The following is a 20,396-nucleotide window of genomic DNA, read 5'->3' as shown; positions in this document are numbered from 1 at the left end:
GCATCAAACACATGGAAACCATGTGTTTGACGTAATTGATACCATTCCACTCAATCCGCTCCAGCCATTACCACGAGCCCGTCCTCCCCAATTAAGGTGCCACCAACCTCCTGTGACACACACATTATTCATGCCTCTCCAATTCTAGTCTCACAATCTTTTTTAATGCAAAAAGCCACATTAAAAGTCACCAGAATCATATGGGGTAGAAAGGTGTGAAGGCTAGAGAGGTTTACTACATGTTGGACGTTGGAAACTGAAGTTTTTTTCTGAAGACATATCAAACCTGAAAGTTTTATCCAAGTCAAATCAATTTAAGAGAACATGACCATAAGCAGCGTGAAGCAGAGGTGTCAATGCATTCATTCAATACCAGTTAATGAAATGAAAAAAATGAACAATTAAAAACATTACAAGAATAATATCTTATATACATGAATGATTTGCCTTTTTTGTATAATTAGATTTTTTACACATTAGTCCGATCTCTATGGTTGAAACACAATACACATTCTGACAAAAAAATATTTTAACAGCATAATTCACTAAACAACACAGAGATATACACATTTGATGATGACTGAATCAATCAATGAACCGTCATAAAATACTATGAACTACACATATTTGACACTGAAAACTACAGTACCCAGACCGCATTGCCATCGGACGTAATGAACTTGTTGAATGAATGGGACTTGCTGAATGAATCAGAGGGCAGAGAGAGAAAAAGGGGCAGCCAAATGTACATTTCTCGGCGGCTCGATGGATGACATCGAAGCCAGAAGCACCCTTTTAGCGGAAAAATAATCTTGCTGGAGGCTTTGTATCCTCGGTTTCGTTCCCGGTTGTTGGTACACCTATGATGGAACGGGCGATGGAGCAACTAAACGTACAGCTGAACAGGCTGACCCGCTCTCTGCGTCGCGCCAGGACCGTCGTTCTCCTGGAAGGTATAGCCTATCGACCAAAGGCCACAAATAATCGACAGGGCATAATAGGAGGCTTTAGCTATATCTATAGCATACTGTATATTAATGCTAATACATATAGTCATTAAATGTTGGAATTACAGTATCATCTTACAGTTTGTCAATAACAAGGTGGAAGCCAGCATCCCTTGAGGGCATTAGACATTTCCCTGTCTACAGACTGTATGCTGGATAGGGTATTATGCTAACCATGTAATAATATAATATGAATCTAGTGAGACCAACTGATACATACTTTGTTTCATGATACAAAAACGAAGGAGTGACTGAAAGATGTCATGGTAATATAAGCCTAGTGGTGACATAAAGTAATGGGTTGCATAGGCTGCAGATACAGACAGACCTGTCAGTAAATAGACTATTCAGACTGACTGACTTCACAGACTGAGTTCAGTAGGAAGCGTAGTTGTTATGGAAGAGGATCCCCTTCTCCCTCGTTGATTACTGTATTCTGTTACCTTTCTTCTATTGATCCAGAAGGGCATGTTAGTGCATGTCTATTGTCTAACTAGCAACACCATTATATTACCGCTGTACTCGAGTCCATGTCTGACAACAGCAACAACATTACCATTGAGTTGAACTCGAGATCTAATGGAGTAGGAAACAGAAATGTGTTTTGTCTTGTACAGGAAGTGCGATCTTGAGTCTGAGGCGCTACATTGTACAATCGTTTTTGACAGCCCAGCTGATAGTGTCTGGTTTGAAGGAAGTGCAGTCACTAATAGTGGTTGTACATCAGTAGTTATGACGGCCCTAAGTACGAGTCAGTAGCTTCTACATAGAGAGCTCTAAGAACACTGATTTTAGCAGAGGAAGATCTTTGTTCTTTAATTCCACAATTATCAATGACACACCCTCTTCCTGTTGCTCCCCTCACAGACAATGAAACCGCAGTCTACACACTCATGCCAATGGTTATGGCTGACCAGCACAGGTGTGTGTGTGTGTGTGTGTGTGTGTGTGTGTGTGTGTGTGTGTGTGTGTGTGTGTGTGTGTGTGTGTGTGTGTGTGTGTGTGTGTGTGTGTGTGTGTGTGTGTGTGTGTGTGTGTGTGTGTGTGTGTGTGTGTGTGTGTGTGTGTGTGTGTGGAAGTTGTCAACATTGGTTCCCTGTAAATAATTATCTGACATTTCTGTCTTGTACTTGAAGGTCGGTTTCTGAATTACTCCTCAACTCTAAGTTTGATGTGAACTACGCTTTCGAACGAGTCAAGAGAAGTCTACTTCACATTGCTACCAAGTAAGGAATGTTTTAATTTTTATCACTGATCGTTCTAATTGTTCCATTGTTTTGTTAGAAACCAACCAGACAGCCTAATCTGTCCAGCATCTGTTTTTATCACAGTGGTGTCTCTGGTGAAACTCGCTATCTGGTGTGATGGGTCTCTGTGGGTCTCTGTGTGTCTCTGTGTGTCTCTGTGTGTCTCTGTGTGTCTCTGTAGGTCTCTGTGGGTCTCTGTAGGTCTCTGTGTGTCTCTGTGTGTCTCTGTGGGTCTCTGTGGGTCTCTGTGGGTCTCTGTGGGTCTCTGTGTGTCTCTGTGGGTCTCTGTGTGTCTCGCTGGGTCTCTGTGGGTCTCTGTGGGTCTCTGTGTGGGTGTGTGTCTTTCTGTGTCTGTGTGTACGCTACGTCTATTTGTGTATTGCGGTGCTTGTGAACGTGTTGGTTATTGTGTTGTAGCTGTGGATCAGTGGAGTGCCTGGTCCTACTGCCAAAGAGAGGAGCGAACCCTAACTACCAGGACATCTCAGGCTGCACCCCTCTGCACCTGGCTGCCAGAAACGGGTAGGATACTGTACATAGACATTACTGCATGTTCACTATAGTACTCTGCTGCCCCCCTTTGGTAGGGAGGCAGAATACACCTTTACATGGCAATCACAGATCCCTGCCAGCCCAGTGAACATGGTTTAGTGATGTTGATGATAGTGATAATGTTTACAGTATTATATCTGATACTTAATGAATCCCCCTCCTCATATTTCCTCCTTATTGACAGAAAAAGTGTATGGGAAGACTACTAGAATACACTGCAGACGTGAACATCTGCAACAATGAGGGACTGACAGCTGTGAGTATCACTGTGAAGTCATGTGTATAGACAGACCAGTACTGCTGTTAAATTCTTGTCTCATCTCAGGGATGTAGTGCTATTACAAATGGTGAACGCAGGTCAAGACTGCGTACAGTAAATGCCATTAACACAATAAAAAGGTGTGTATACAGGGTTTACTTATGTTTATGCTTTACTACATCCCTCTTCCTCATCCTCTTCCTCCCCTCCTTCTCCTCCTCTAGATCCACTGCAAACGGGCGGACTGAGCTGCTTCATGACCTGGTGCAGCATGTGACTAACGTGGATGTAGAGGATGTCATGGGACAGACCGCCCTTCATGTTGCCTGCCAGAACGGACACAAGACTGTGAGTAGATAACACACATATCAACCAAGACCTGTATGGAAATACCAACATTTCCATCAAATGTTCAGTATACAATGTTCGTCATAGACACAAGGCTGTGAGTGTACAGAACAGGTGTCATTTTTGATATCTCAGTAGTCGTAAAAGGATTGTGTTAATTTGGAACCTTTGCCAGTGTTGTTATATAATCTAGTTTCAAAGTTTATTAATCATAACTTCATGATAAGTTCCATGGTGAATAACATGATGAATACCAGAAGGTATTGTGGATGATGGGTTTGTTTCTCTTCTCACTTTCCCTCTTCCTCATTTGCCTGTGTGTGGTCGATGACGTCATCAGACGGTGCAGTGCCTGCTGGACAGTGGAGCGGACATCAACAGACCTAACTGCTCTGGGGCCACACCCCTCTACTTCGCCTGCAGGTCACTACGTACGCTAGTACAGGAATGATGATGCAATACTTCCTCTCATCCTTCTTCCTATTGTCCACTTAGAATTGTAGATGGAGTATGAACTATTCTTTGTAACACATTGGTTCGTCAATTGAAATGCAAAGGTGTTGTTTTGATTCAGTGCGGCTGTAAACATATATTTCACGGCATTGTACAAGGCTATTAATGGGAGGAGGAGGTATTGGAAGAGGAGGAGGAGGAGGAGGAGGAAGCTGGGGGATGGAATATGAAGAGACCAAAGAACAGTGATCACAGCCAGACAGCTGTTCAGAGATATGTTCCAATCTTCAGTAGCACACTCCTATCCCTGTCAGTCCTCTGATGGTCTCTATGCAGCCTGTCTCATTCAGATGATAAGAATAGGCACGAGGAAACTCATCCCTCAGCTTCAGAGAGACGGAGAATGATGAGGTTCCTATTAATTCAGAACATGACAGTGACACCCCAGCCTTCCTTTGAGTGCTATGTATTAAGCTCCACACACAAACACACGCACACACACGCACATGCAGAGAGACACACAGACACACATGCAGAGAGACACACAGACACACATGCAGAAAGACACACACAGAGGATGAGCAGGGCTGGAGACTGCAGTGATCGTATAATCCTCTGATCTTTTTTATTTATTTATTATGTTTCACTTGTACATTAGTCAGTTCCCATTAAGGAGGCTCTATCTGAAAAGCACTGTGATTAGAACAATTAATCTGTAATGAACTGTGGATAAAGGAAGTGTTGTTTTACTGTCAACTGACGGCATGTATATCAGTCTAAATTTGGTGCCTGGCTCACCAGCTAATGTACCTGTCTAGTGAATGAAATAATACACTAGACATCTTGATTTGGTACAAGCCCTTCTCAGATCTCCAACTCTAACTCCAGCCGTCTATTGACCACCACCTCTTAACGTTAACCCGTATCTTCTGAAATGTCATTATGTATTGTTATATAGAGTTTAAACCTTAACCAACACTAACTTTTTATATTTTGTTAGAACTCTGTGTGTGTGTAAGCCTTAGTCATAGTGGCTAGAGTGTTACAGTTAAGTTTACCATTTGTAGGTACGATGATACAGTTGTAGTCGGAAGTTTACATACACCTTAGCCAAATGCATTTAAACTCAGTTTTTCACAATTCCTGAGTAAAATCCTAGTAAAAATGTGAAATGTCAGAATAATAGTAGAGAGAATTATTTAATCCAGCTTTTATTTCTTTCATCACATTCCCAGTGGGTCAGAAGTTTACATATACTCAATTAGTATTTGGTAGCATTGCCTTTAAATTGTTTAACTTGGGTCAAACGTTTCATGTAGCCTTCCACAAGCTTCCCACAATAAGTTGGGTGAATTTTGGCCCATTCCTCCTGACAGAGCTGGTGTAATTGAGTCAGGTTTGTAGGCCTCCTTGCTCACACATGCTTTTTCACTTCTGCCCACAAACTTTCTATAGGATTGAGATCAGGGCTTTATGATGGCCACTCCAATACCTTGACTTTGTTGTGCTTAAGCCATTTTGCCACAACTTTGGAAGTATGCTTGGGGTCATTGTCCATTTGGATGACCCATTTGCGACCAAGCTTTAACTTCCTGACTGATGTCTTGAGATGTTGCTTCAATATATCCAGATCATTTTCCCTTCTCATGATGCCATCTATTTTGTGAAGGGCACCAGTCCCTCCTGCAGCAAAACACCCCCACAACATGATGCTGCCACCCCCGTGCTTCACGGTTGGGATGGTGTTCTTCGGCTTGCAAGCGTCTCCCTTTTTCCTCCAAACATAATGATGGTCATTATGGCCAAAGAATTCTATTATTGTTTCATCAGCCCAGAGGACATTTCTCCAAAAAGTAAGATCTTTGCCCCCATGTGCAGTTGTATACAGATACTTTTGTACCTGTTTCCTCCAGCATCTTCACAAGGTCCTTTGCTGTTCTGGGATTGATTTGCACTTTTCACACCAAAGTACGTTCATCTCTAGGAGACAGAACGCGTCTCCTTCCTGAGCGGTATGACGGCTGCGTGGTCCCATGGTGTTTATACTTGCGTACTATTGTTTGTACAGATGAACGTGGTACCTTCAGGCACTTGGAAATTGCTCCCAAGGATGAACCAGACTTGTGGAGGTCTACAATTGTTTTTCTGAGGTCTTGGCTGATTTCTTTTGATTTTCCCATGATGTCAAGCAAAGAGGCACTGAGTTTGAAGGTAGGCCTTGAAATACATCCACAGGTAAACCTCCAATTGACTCAAATGATGTCAATTAGCTTATCAGAAGCCTCTAAAGCCATGACATAATTTTCTGGAATTTTCCAAGCTGTTTAAAGGCGCAGTGAACTTAGTGTATGTAAACTTCTGACCCAGTGGAATTGTGATACAGTGAATTATAAGTGAAATAATCTGTCTGTAAACAATTGTTGGAAAAATTACTTGTGTCATGCACAAAGTAGATGTCCTTATACCAACTTGCCAAAACTATAGTTTGTTAACAAGAAATTTGTGGAGTGGTTGAAAAACGAGTTTTAATGACTCCAACCATCTAAACTTCCGACTTCCACTGTGTGTGTGTGTGTGTGTGTGTGTGTGTGGCTCAGGCAGGTTCTAGAGCGTGTCTCCCAGCAGAGTGACAGTCACTACCAGATGATCCTGACCAGTCTAGCAGAGGTGGCCACTACTAATGGACACAAACTCCTCAGGTAATACACCCTCTGCTAGACTAGGCTCCCAGCCACACCTGATGCAAATGCATATGGAAGTGCACTTTTTTTTAGTTTCTAACTAATTTCTCTGAAGGAAGTTAATTCAGGCATTACAACGCAATAAGTATATAACAGCAACGCCACTACCTTAAAGCTAGTCATTTAGGGGTAAATGTTTCTTCTCTTCCGTACTCACTGTCAGTCTCCTCTCCAGTAGCTACGAGGCTCAGATGAAGAGTCTGCTGAGAATCATCCGGATCTTCTGCCATGTCTTCGGCCTGGGCACTTCCTCTCCCAACAACGGGAATGACATGGGATACAATGGGAACAAGACGCAGCGCAGCCAGGTCTTAAGGTCAGTATGGGGTTAGTACTGAGCCTGAATTCAGATACACACAGAGATGTGGTACATGGTGTGAATCAGAAGAGGGCATTGAGAGATTGTTCACCATCTACTAATCCCCTGATCCATGACTTGTTTGGGTGTGTGTGTGTGTGTGTGTGTGTGTGTGTGTGTGTGTGTGTGTGTGTTTTTGTTTGTCAGCATCTACCCTTCTCTTTCTTTCTCTTCCTCTTTCTCTCCCTATTTCTCTCTCTCTCTTTTAACATCTGTCTGTTTCTCTCTCTCACTCGCTCTATCCCTCTCTCTCCCCTCTTTATCCCTCTTTCTCTTCCCTCTCTCTCTCCTCTCTCCCCTTCACTCGCTCCCTCTCATTCACTCATTCAGTCTCTTTCCTTGCCTCCCCCTTTCCTCTCTCTCTCTGCTTTCCTCCAGCCGTTGGAGTTGCTGTGGCACTCTCTAGATGAGTGGTTGGTGTTGATCTCCACAGAGCTGGAGAAGAGCCACCAGGACCCTTCCTCCTCCTCAGGGAGCGAGATCGCCTCCCTCCTCCTCAAACAACGTGGCGAGGTCGACTCCACCTCCACCCCCGCCGTCTTCACGGTGGCTGCCACCCTCCATGCCCCTACCCCCTTTGCTGGACCCAGAGGTTGACAAGAGGACCCCGAAGGTTGTTATGGAAACGCCGGAGGCATACGCGGACGGAGAGGATGCCATCTCTATGACGGCCAATCGGCTCAGCGCGGTGATCCAGGCCTTCTACATGTGCTGTTCCTGTCAGATGCCACAAGGGTGAGAATGACCCCTGACCTCTGAACTCTAACCCAGGGATGAGCAACTCCAGTTCTTGGGAGTCCTAAGTATCTGCTGGTTTTCTCTTTGGCCTGGCTCTTGATTGCACTCAAGTGCACACACCTGATTTTACAGATCTTTATTAGCCACTAAATGACAGTCAATGTTCCTCTCATAATCTCCTAGTTTCACAGAGATACTTGATGTAACTTCCTCCTTCAGATCCCCTCTGTGTGAGTAGGCCTGGGAAATAATGGAGCTTAATGTCTCATCTACACACACACACACACACACACACACACACACACACACACACACACACACACACACACACACACACACACACACACCTTTTCTGGCCCCCTGGCTAGATAATTACATTTTAATTAGATCATTAAACTCAGCCTAATTGAACGCTGAATAGGAGCCACTGTTATTGGCCCTATGCTGCTGTAGTAGAAGAAGATGGCTGTGTTTGTCTTTGTGTTTCTCCTTCCCAGGCCTGCTCTTCATTAGCTGATAGCCTGGCTGTTCCCCTGTCAGGGAAACACTGTTTCAATAATGCAGGTTATTGTGTTTTGGAGAGGGATCAGATCCACTCATTATAATAGACAGATGCTGCACTACTTATCTCTGTGTTGTGTTCGTTTGAAACACAGCTCCTGGTTATGTAGTGAGTGTGTTCATTCTCTTATTCTCTTGCTTCATCTTCTCTTTTTGTCTCCCTCCTCCATCTTTATCTTGCTCCCTCTGTGTTTCCTTGTCTTTCCTCATCCAGAATGACGTCTTCTCGCTTCATAGAGTTTGTCTGCAAGCATGACGAGCTTCTCAAATGTTTCATAACCAGGTGAGTCCTTTGATAGGATCTTACCCAGACACTTCTTATCAATCTCTCTAACTTAACCTGTCGTTTTTCTCTCTTTCTCTCTCGCTCTCTCCATTTCTCTTGCTCTCTCCATTTCTATCGCTCTCTCCATCTCTCTCGCTCTCTTTCTCCACCTCTCTCTCTCCATCTCTCTTTCTCCATCCCTCTATCGCTCTCGCTCTCAGGACTCCAAAGATAATCTTTAACCTTTCCACTTCCTGTTGGAATGTCCGGAGCTAATGACCCGCTTCATCCACATAATCAAAGGCCAGGTGAGACCTGTGATTGGCTGGTCTATCAGTCAACTTCCTGGTTGTGTATCTGCTCTAGGTAGGACATACAAGGGCCAAGACAACATTCCCATGGCCTCTTATTTGCATGCTATGACAGCAGCTTTCTCTCCCCCTCCCTTTCTCTATCTCTTTCTATATATTCCCCTCTCTCTCCCTCTCTTTATGTCCCTCTGTAGTTCTCCCTCAGGGGACTATGTTGCGAGTGACTTTTAAACACCCGTGTCTTCCAGGCAGGATCATTTAACAACGTTATTGCCATGGCGATAACACTTGTCTTAAGTTCCTTTTATACAGCTTGATAATTTTTAAGTGCCTGCTCTAAGTTGTGTGTAGTGTTCCACTCTCACTCCTCACTATTCATATTTGAGCAGCGGACGGCGTGGCAAGCCTCGTTACCTCTGGATAATATCCCACCTGGGAGTAAGAACCCCTCGTTTTAATTACAGATTTTAACCTGAAGAAGACTTCCATCTCCACATCTCCCTCTCAGTATGCACAGGAGCCCCAGGGGAAAATCTGTCTCTCTCATTTCTATCTCTCTCTTGCGCTCTCTCTCCCTAGCTCATCTCTCATAGAGAACAAAGACATTCAAATATTATGCAAATATAAATGCCATTCTTCCTTCTCTGCATTCTTTAGACACTGTATTTCAACACTTGAGGCTTTGGAACCATTGGTTTAGACACCGTCTCAGATTTGAAAGTGTAGAGAGAGATAATGAGTTTTGGGAAGTGCTGTGGCTGGTATTTAGTTAGGATAATTATAAGACATAATAAGGCCTTTGAAGTCTTGTAATACATTATATCTGCATCATAATGCACTATACCTGCAGGCTGTAAGTAAAGCGTTATTGTTTGTTCCCCTCGCAGCCCTTCAAGGAGCGCTGTGTGTGGTTCTATGAGCACCTATTGGCAGGACAGCCAGACTCAGTCCATCGACCTGTCAACGAGAACAACATCCTGCTAATCCACAGAGGTACCAAGCCCCCACTGACCCACCCTTCATACAGTATAACCCATCCTTCCTGTACAGCTAACCCCACTGACCCACCCTTCATACAGTATAACCCATCCTTCCTGTACAGCTAACCCCACTGACCCACCCTTCATACAGTATAACCCATCCTTCCTGTACAGCTAACCCCACTGACCCACCCTTCATACAGTATAACCCATCCTTCCTGTACAACTAACCCCACTGACCCACCCTTCATACAGTATAACCCATCCTTCCTGTACAGCTAACCCCACTGACCCACCCTTCATACAGTAAAACCCATCCTTCCTGTACAGCTAACCCCACTGACCCACCCTTCACACAGTATAACCCATCCTTTCCTGTACAGCTAACCCCACTGACCCACCCTTCATACAGTATAACCCATCCTTCCTGTACAGCTAACCCCACTGACCCACCCTTCATACAGTATAACCCATCCTTCCTGTACAGCTAACCCCACTGACCCACCCTTCATACAGTATAACCCATCCTTCCTGTACAGCTAACTCCACTGACCCACCCTTCATACAGTATAACCCATTCTTCCTGTACAGCTAACCCCACTGACCCACCCTTCATACAGTATAACCCATCGTTCCTGTACAGCTAACCCCACTGACCCACCCTTCATACAGTATAACCCATCCTTCCTGTACAGCTAACCCCACTGACCCACCCTTCATACAGTATAACCCATCCTTCCTGTACAGATAACCCCACTGACCCACCCTTCATACAGTATAACCCATCCTTCCTGTACAGATAACCCCACTGACCCACCCTTCATACAGTATAACCCATCCTTCCTGTACAGCTAACCCCACTGACCCACCCTTCATACAGTATAACCCATCATTCCTGTACAGCTAACCCCACTGACCATCCTTCATACAGTATAACCCATCCTTCCTATACAGCTAACCCCACTGACCCACCCTTCATACAGTATAACCCATCGTTCCTGTACAGCTAACCCCACTGACCCACCCTTCATACAGTATAACCCATCCTTCCTGTACAGCTAACCCCACTGACCCACCCTTCATACAGTATAACCCATCGTTCCTGTACAGCTAACCCCACTGACCCACCCTTCATACAGTATAACCCATCCTTCCTGTACAGCTAACCCCACTGACCCACCCTTCATACAGTATAACCCATCCTTCCTGTACAGCTAACCCCACTGACCCACCCTTCATACAGTATAACCCATCCTTCCTATACAGCTAACCCCACTGACCCACCCTTCATACAGTATAACCCCTCCTTCCTGTACAGCTAACCCCACTGACCCACCCTTCATACAGTATAACCCATCGTTCCTGTACAGCTAACCCCACTGACCCACCCTTCATACAGTATAACCCATCCATCCTGTACAGCTAACCCCACTGACCCACCCTTCATACAGTATAACCCATCGTTCCTGTACAGCTAACCCCACTGACCCACCCTTCATACAGTATAACCCATCGTTCCTGTACAGCTAACCCCACTGACCCACCCTTCATACAGTATAACCCATAGTTCCTGTACAGCTAACCCCACTGACCCACCCTTCATACAGTATAACCCATCCTTCCTGTACAGCTAACCCCACTGACCCACCCTTCATACAGTATAACCCATCCTTCCTGTACAGCTAACCCCACTGACCCACCCTTCATACAGTATAACCCATCCTTCCTCTTCAGCTAACCCCACTGACCATCCTACATCCCCAAATGTTCTATACTCCACCCAGCAATGTATTAGTGTGTGTCTCTTTCTCAATGTTTCTCTTTCATCTCAGAGTCCATATTCAGCAGTAGCCGTGCGACGGTCTCCAAATCGACCAATGAGGAGCTCAAACAGGGCATCGCCGTACAATTCCATGGAGAGGAAGGAATGGTGGGTATTATCAGTGTCTGTCTGACATAGGTTCAAATAGTATTTATTTTCTTTTAAAATACTTTAGTTTAGAAACTCTTGATTGAACTTGCCTACCGCAATGGAAACAATGGAATAGTTCCCAAAATGCAAAGGGAATAGGGCACCATCTCAAATGACCCGTGCTTAGTCTTAGCAACACTTTATTAGTGCAGTATACAGGAAACAGGGTCCCATTTCAGCCCATGCTCAGTTAGCAGTGGACCTTTAGTTGACCTGTGACCTTTGTGTCCAGGGCCAGGGTGTGGTGAGGGAGTGGTTTGACATCCTGTCCAATGAGATCATCAATGCAGACTATGACCTCTTCACCCAGACAGCGGACGGTGAGACACCTTTCGATTGGCTGATGAGATGTTGTTTGTGTAAACAGTTTTTTTTGAGGGTGTATTTTCCTCCCTAACTGTTTTTTAAAATGTTGTTACCTTGCATCATGATCCAAATACTTTGTTGGTTAATTATACGTTTGTATGCTTAGCCTAGCTGTGTATTGTGACTCTGAAATGTTTTCCTCTCTCGCATCAGAATCCCAACACTTATTCAAGATAGGTAGGTAAGAAGATCAAAGCTTGACTGGTATTTATTTGTTTGTCACGTGTGTGCGTGTGTGTGTGTGTGTCTCACAGGCACCACGTTCCAGCCCAACAGTAACTCGTCAGTGAACCCTGATCATCTGAACTACTTCCGGTTTGCGGGTCAGATTCTGTGGTTGGCTCTTTACCACCGTCAGCTGGTCAACATCTACTTCACCCGTTCCTTCTACAAACACATACTGGGTACCACACACACACACACACACACACACACACACACACACACACACACACACACACACACACACACACATACATACATATATACATATATATATACATATATATACATACACATATATACACACACACATATATACACACACACACACATATATATATACACACACACACATATATATACACACACACACACACACACGTTCTTCAGTGGGTTGTTAACATGATGTAATGTGCCTTCAGGAATCCCAGTGAACTACCAGGGTGTATCCTCTGCTTGAGCAGGTTTTTACATTTGTAACTGGGTTATAATACAGTTGTTAGTGTTTTTACAGTGACGCTACAGGCTTGTAACAGTATGGGTGCTGTCTGTGTGTCCAGGCATCCCAGTGAAGTACCAGGACGTGTCGTCCATCGATCCAGAGTATACCAAGAATCTGCAGTGGATCCTGGACAACGACATCAGCGACCTGGGACTGGACCTCACCTGCTCTGTGGAAACAGACGTGTTCGGCGCCATGGAGGAGGTGCCACTCAAACCTGGCGGGACTAGCATCATTGTCACCCAGGACAACAAGGTGAGCCAGCCTATCATAGAAGGAGGATCTGAAACTTCTAACCCCTAGCATTCTTTTGTTGCTCTCAACATCAACTAGGTGAGAATAGCAGATGATTGACAGATCAAGCAGAAGGAAGTTGTGATGTAGACTGCACCCCCTGTATTCTCTAACACTTATGACCTTATATGATTAATATGTCATGTGTATATGATGTGCGTGCGTGCTTGCCTGTGTTTGGTACTACAAATTCATTTGGAATTTGAGTGTGTAGTACCACAGGTGGCCTGCAGGTGGTAATATTCTGTAAGGAAGAAGCCTGTGAAAGGAGACGTGTTAGAGGGCTGCCCAAAGATCAATCATACTCTACATAGTGAATGTTCCCTATATAAACCTCTCTCTCTCTCAGGCGGAGTATGTCCAGTTGGTAACAGAGTTGAGGATGACTCGAGCCATCCAACCCCAGATAAATGCCTTCCTGCACGGGTTCCACAGCTTCATTCCCCCCCTCCCTCATCCAGCTCTTTGATGAATGTGAATTGGTTAGTGTCCTTGCTTTTCTTCTCTTCTCCTTTTGCCTGTGTTCAACTCCCTTCTCCTTTACCTCTCCTCTTCTCCTCTCTTCTCCTCTCTCTTCTGCTCTCTTCTGCTCTCTTCTCCTCTCTTCTCCTCGCTTTTCCCCTCTTTTCCTCTCTACTGTCCTCAACTCTCTTCTCCTTTACCTCTCTTCTGCTCTCTTCTCCTCGTTTTTCCTCTCTTCTCCTCTCTACTGTCCTCAATTCTCTTTTCCTTCACCTCTCTCTCTTTTCCTCTCTTCTCCTCTCTAGTGTCCTCAACTCTCTTCTCCTCACCTCATTCTCTGCTCTCACCCCTCTTACCCATTATCTTTTATTCTCCTTCTCTGCTCTCGCCTGCTCGCCTAGCGGGATCTGATGTCTGATGCAGGGATTGATTGGCCTTGTCTGGCTCGGGTGTGTCAATGGGATGTTGGGGTCACCTTGAGGCCTCTCGCCGTCGCCCGGCTCAGATCAGATTTGTTTCTGTGTGTGTCGGCAAAATCCATGTCCTCACTAGTCCCTGGATCGATAGGGTACCATGGCGATTATCTGGCCCGCCGTGTTATTGGACATGTGTGTGCAGGTACAAGCCTCGGTCACACGGTCACAGCTCGCCTGCTGACAACACTCAGACTCAGTGGGGAGGAGAGTTTAGATCACCCGTGTTCAGTTGTGTTAGAAAAACACCCTTGTGTCTTTGTCAACATGATTTTGAACAGAATAAGCATGAAGTTATGTTTTATAAGTCTGTTGTATATGATACAGTTGAAGTCGGAAGTTTACAGACACCTTAGCTAAATACATTTCAACTCAGTTTTTCACAATTCCTGACATTTAATCCTAGTAAAAATTCCCTGTCTTAGGTCAGTTAGGATCACCACTTTATTTTAAGAATGTGAAATGTCAGAATAATAGTAGAGAGAATGATTTATTTCAGGTTTTATTTCTTTCATCACATTCCCAGTGGGTCAGAAGTTTACATACACTCAATTAGTATATGGTAGCATCGCCTTTAAATTGTTTAACTTGGGTCAAGCATTTCGTGTAGCCTTCCACAAGCTTCCCACAATAAGTTGGGTGAATTTTGGCCCATTCCTCCTCACAGAGCTGGTAACTGAGTCAGGTTTGTAGGCCTCCTTGCTCACACACGCTTTTTCAGTTCTGCCCACAAATTTTCTATGGGATTGAGGTCAGGGCTTTGTGATGGCCACTCCAATACCTTGACTTTGTTGTCTTTATGCCATTTTGCCACAACTTTAGAAGTATGCTTGGGATCATTGTCCATTTGGAAGACCCATTTGCGACCAAGCTTTAACTTCCTGACTGATGTCTTGAAATGTTGCTTCAATATTTCGACATAATCTCTCTTCCTCATGATGCCATCTATTTTGTGAAGGGCACCAGTCCCTCCTGCAGCAAAACACCCCCACAACATGATGCTGCCACCCCCGTGTTTCACGGTTGGGATGGTGTTCTTCGCCTTGCAAGCCTCCCCCTTTTTCCTCCAAACATAACGATGGTCATTATGGCCAAACCGTTCCATTATTGTTTCATCAGACCAGAAGACATTTCTCCAAAAAGTATGATCTTTGCCCCCATGTGTAGTTGCAAACTGTAGTCTGGCTTTTTTATGGTGGTTTTGGAGCAGTGGCTTCTTCCTTGCTGAGCGGCTTTTCAGGTTATGTCGATATGGGACTCGTTTTACTGTGGATATAGATACTTTAGTACCTGTTTCCTCCAGCATCTTCACAAGGTCCTTTGCTGTTGTTCTGGTATTGATTTGCACTTTTCGCACCAAAATGCGTTCGTCTCTAGGACACAAAACGCGTCTCCTTCCTGAGCGGTATGACGGCTGCGTGGTCCCATGGTGTTTATACTTGCGTACTATTGTTTGTACAGATGAACGTGGTACCTTCAGGCACTTGGAAATTGCTCCCAAGGATGAACCAGACTTGTGGAGGTCTACAATTTTTTTTCTGAGGTCTTGGCTGATTTATTTTGATTTTCCCATGATGTCAAGCAAAAAAGCCCTGAGTTTGAAGGTAGGCCTTGAAATACATCCACAGGTACCCCTCCAATTGACTCAAATGATGTAATTTCAGAAGCTTGATGTCATTCTGGGGCGGCAGTGTAGCCTAGTGGTTAGAGCGTTGGACTAGTAACCGAAAGGTTGCAAGATCGAATCCCCGAGCTGATAAGGTACAAATCTGTCGTTCTGCCCCTGAACAAGGCAGTTAACCCACTGTTCCTAGGCCGTTATTGAAAATAAGAATTTGTTCTTAACTGACTTGCCAAGTTAAATAAAGGTAAAATAAAAATTCTGATGTTATCAGAAGCTTCTAAAGCCATGACATTTTTTTCTGGAATTTTCCAGAATTTAAAGGCACAGTCAACTTAGTGTATGTAATCTTCTGACCCACTGGAATTGTGATACATTGAATTTTAAGTGAAATAATCTGTCTGTAAACAATTCTTGGAAACATTACTTCTGTCATGCACAAAGTAGATGTCCTAACCGACTTGCCAAAACTATTGTTTAACAAGAAATTTGTGGAGTGGTTGAAAAACGAGTTTTAATGACTCAGATCTAAGTGTATGTAAACTTCCCACTTCAACTGTACATGTGTCCTGACTACTACTCTATTTAACCTCTGGGTGTCTGTCTGTCTGTGTGGGTGTCTGTCTGTGTCTGTGTCTCGTGTGTGTGTGTGTGTGTGTGTGTGTGTGTGTGTGTGTGTGTGTGTGTGTGTGTGTGTGTAGGAGCTGTTGCTTTCTGGGATGCCAGAGATCTATGTGCAGGGCCCATTTTACTGGAACAACTCCAATTTAGAGAGATGTACCACAGGCTTGGCTGATCCTACAGAGATCTTAACACCTCCTCCCAGGGTGGCTTAGTGGTTTAAAGTTGATTCTCTTGTCAGATTCACTTATCTCACAGTGGTTTTCATTTGGTTTAATGTGGATTGTCTTGTAGTGGTTCTGGAAGGTGGTAGAAAGTCTTACCCAAGAGGAGAGGGTCCTACTGTTGCAGTTTGTCACTAGCAGGTGAATTTCTAATTAGTCAGTGTATGTGTGTGTGTGTGGCAGGTGAGTTTTTCACTTAAGGCCATTGTACGATCTGATCAATGATCCGTCACTTACTCTCACTCCTGTCCTGTCTAATTCCTCTCTCATGTCCCTGTCACTTCCAGGGTACCTCATGGTGGCTTTGCCTTTCTGAATGGAGGTAGTGGCTTACAGAAGTTCACTATTGCCTCTGTACCATACACATCAAACCTACTGCCTACCTCCAGCACCTGGTGAGGACCGCACGCACGTATATGCTCACACACACGCGCTCGCACGCTGTCACTCACACACTAGAGAGAGCAGCATGCTGACAGAAAAAGCACTAGAGGGCAGTATGGTTCCTCTGTCTCCTCTGCCTCTGGAGGGGTGTGTGTGTGTGTGTGTGTGTGTGTGTGTGTGTGTGTGTGTGTGTGTGTGTGTGTGTGTGTGTGTGTGTGTGTGTGTGTTGCTTTAGTGCACTGGTATAGGAGCGAGGGGGGAGAGGGAAAAACAGGGAGGGGTTTCTGCATGTTGGATAGAAAGGACAGGTACTGTAGTTCTCATCACTGTACTCTAGACTTTGGCAGGTAGAAATCACCCCTGTACTGTATACTACAGCAGCTGGGTATGATATGAGACATAATGACATGCCATCAATCTCCAGTGAACCACAAGAAACTACATTGACCATGATGCTCCTCCCACAGCATCAACATGATGAAACTACCAGAATACCCCAGCCAGGAGGTCCTGCGGGACAGGCTGCTGGTCGCACTGCATTGTGGGAGTTACGGGTACACCATGGCGTGACACTGGCTGCAGCTACGTCTCAGCGGGACTCCTTTGGTCCATGCACACGCGTGTGTGTGTGTGTGTGTGTGTGCGCATTGGCATGGACACATCAGTGCAGGGAATCCATCCAACACTTCCTAATCCAAACATATTTCACCTGTCTGTGTGGCATATTTCACCTGTCTGTGTGGCATATTTCACCTGTCTGTGTGGCAGTTTGTTTTAGCTGGGTAGATTCTATTCTACAGTCAGAGCAAGGTATGATTTTTATAAGATAAACAAGCTCCCAGTCATTTCAACCCAATTGAAGGCAAAGGAAATGTGATACCCCTGATTTCACTCTGAACTGCCAAAAACATGTTACCATGGTCACAACAACAACTCTAGCCAGACCTCTTATCCACTACAGACTGGCTGCACAGCATCCCTCCCACGGCGTGAAGCCAGTCAGCTGCCTTCCTTTTAGTCTCTCTCCTTTGACATTCTTCTCCTGTAACATGGTAATATGGAATGATCTGGTTGGTGTGTATTTCAGAATTGAAGGGGGAGTCTATAATGATATTACATTAAGGGGGTGTGGCCAGGTGGTTTTACATGTGTTTACCAGGGAGGTAGTCGTAAAAAGGTGGTGAAGAGTCTAGCCTGCGAGTAACATAAACACTAATGCAAAAAATGCTAATTTGTCCTGGGAATAGGTGCATAAACGATTCCCAAAATGAATAGAAGCGTTAACGGTGCTAACAGGCGTTTACCCCCGCTACAGTACATCCCTGATCTTCACAGCTGCCTAACCACAACTCCCTCACCCTATAAGGTGCAGATCTCATGTGGCTCTACCTTGTGAGATTCTTCAGTTTAGTGTCACTCTGTTGTGTTGGAATGTGTAAGTCTGTCATCTGTAGCTGTATCTCTGTGTCCTTGTAGTGATCATTAGGGCCCAGTTTTTCAAAAGTTATCTATCCGGATTTCGCCTATCGGATAGGATTAAATGCATAGAAATTTAATGAATAGAACAGACAAATAATTTACTTCTATTCATTCTATTTCTATGTATTTAATCCTATCCGGTTAGAAAACTTTTGAAAAACTGGGCCCAGTAGTCAGTTATCCCTTTCTATTGTATCTGACTGGCAGGACTCTCTGTGTGCGTCCCAAATGGCTCCGTAGTTCCTATATCGTGCACTACTTTTGACCAGAGCCCTATGGGCCCTGACCAAAAGTAGTGCAGTATGAAGGGAATAGGGTACCATTTGGGACGCGGCCTCTGTTTACAATGTTGTATTTCTCCCAGCTCAGTCGACTTAAAGGTTAGAGGAGCACTACAGTATATAGAGCTAAGTGAAAGGTTTGGTCAGCAGTGCCAAAAAGGAGAGCCAGTTTTATTTTGATTGCTTTTTTGTTTTTATCCTACCTGAACATTATGGTGGAACATGTTCTAAAAAGGGACAGAATCAAATCATGACTTGACATATCATGAATGTAGCTAAGAAATGTTTTATTCTTGATCCTTGATTTAAATGACTCTACTTCTTTACAATGATGTGGGAATGTAAATACTTATATTTCATATTATTTATCACTATTGTTTTAAATGTAAGACTTGTTTTGCAATTGTAATCAGATGTTGTATTGTATACAGAGCCTTTATAGATATTTCTGCTTATTACTCAAATAAGCAGAAATATCTCAGCCTGTGTTGGGTCACAGGCTGAGATCAGCAGGGCTACCTGTGCTAAACGGTTTCCTCAGCACTCTCCCTCAAACACAATCTCTGTTCCATCTCTCAGACATACACACTGTGACCAAAACCACATTCTGAACACGCATGTTCTGTTCCCCATAGCAACGCTGCATCCGCCATACAATCTGCCCTTCCCAAGCTCTACCTTAAACACAGCCTGGCTGGTTCACCATGGCAACGCCAACGTCTGGTTGAGTACACACACACAGGCAGCGCAGCATGGACAGGCCCTGGGCTGGCTGAGATGTGGACCCGGCATATGTCCCCTTGACAACCCAGAGCGAGAGAGCAGACAGAGAATGTAAAAGTGGTTGAATATGTGGGTAGAACAGAGAGAGCGGGAGAGAAAAGGTGTCCATCACATTCTACCACATACTTTTGCCACACTAACATGCACTCTCATCATTCACTTAATTGAATTAGCTAACTATTCATGCTCGCCCTCCAGTCTCTCCTACCTGGACCTGTGTGACACTGTCAGGCGATACCACTGCACTATAGAGTAGATTCTTACCTTTGACCTCCAGAGTTCTTCCTCTGGCTGGTTGAGGTTTTTCTGATTGCTCTGTGTCCTCAGGCAGAGATAAATGTGCTCCTCTGGCCGGCCGCTGGAGTTATTACCTCTGCATCCGCACATACTGATTACATCTGCTGTGTTCACCCTTTCTCTGTTTCTTATACACACACAACCACTTGACTGCGTACATGTCCTCTACTATAGTACAAACTGCACAAAGCAATGAGGCTGAAAATGTGGTCGTGTAGATTGTCACTCCCCTTCGGCTTGTTCTAGTGCAGACACTGGGGCATATTTCACCAAGGCAATGACCTGCAGGCAGAGTGCTACAGAGAACTATCTTCACGTGGACAGATTATGGGGTGGAATCAGCCCTCTTGCTTCGCCTGTTCCTCTCTACTACAGTGTACAGTGCCTTCAGAAATTTAAAATGGATTCAATTGAGATTTCTTTGTCACTGGCCTACACCCAATACTCCATAATATCAAAGTAGGATGATGTTTTTAGAATTTTCTTCACATAATAAGTTGCATGGACTGTGAGCAATAATCGTGTTTAACATTTTTGAATGACTACCTCATCTCTGTACCCCACACATACAATTATCTGAAAGGACCCTCAGTTG

At 44.5% G+C, this 20,396-nt stretch overlaps 1 pseudogene; it reads left to right on the top strand.

Annotated features, from left to right (window-relative positions):
- The first annotated feature begins 6,800 nt into the window (after window positions 1-6,800).
- Window positions 6,801-19,185, top strand: LOC106605588 (E3 ubiquitin-protein ligase HACE1-like; annotated as a pseudogene).
- The last annotated feature ends 1,211 nt before the right edge of the window (window positions 19,186-20,396 follow it).

Source organism: Salmo salar, chromosome ssa05 (genome assembly GCF_905237065.1).
Source record: "Salmo salar chromosome ssa05, Ssal_v3.1, whole genome shotgun sequence".
Lineage (NCBI taxonomy): Eukaryota > Metazoa > Chordata > Actinopteri > Salmoniformes > Salmonidae > Salmo > Salmo salar.
Note: the sequence above shows the minus strand (reverse complement) of the source record. Positions and strands in the feature narration are given on the sequence as shown.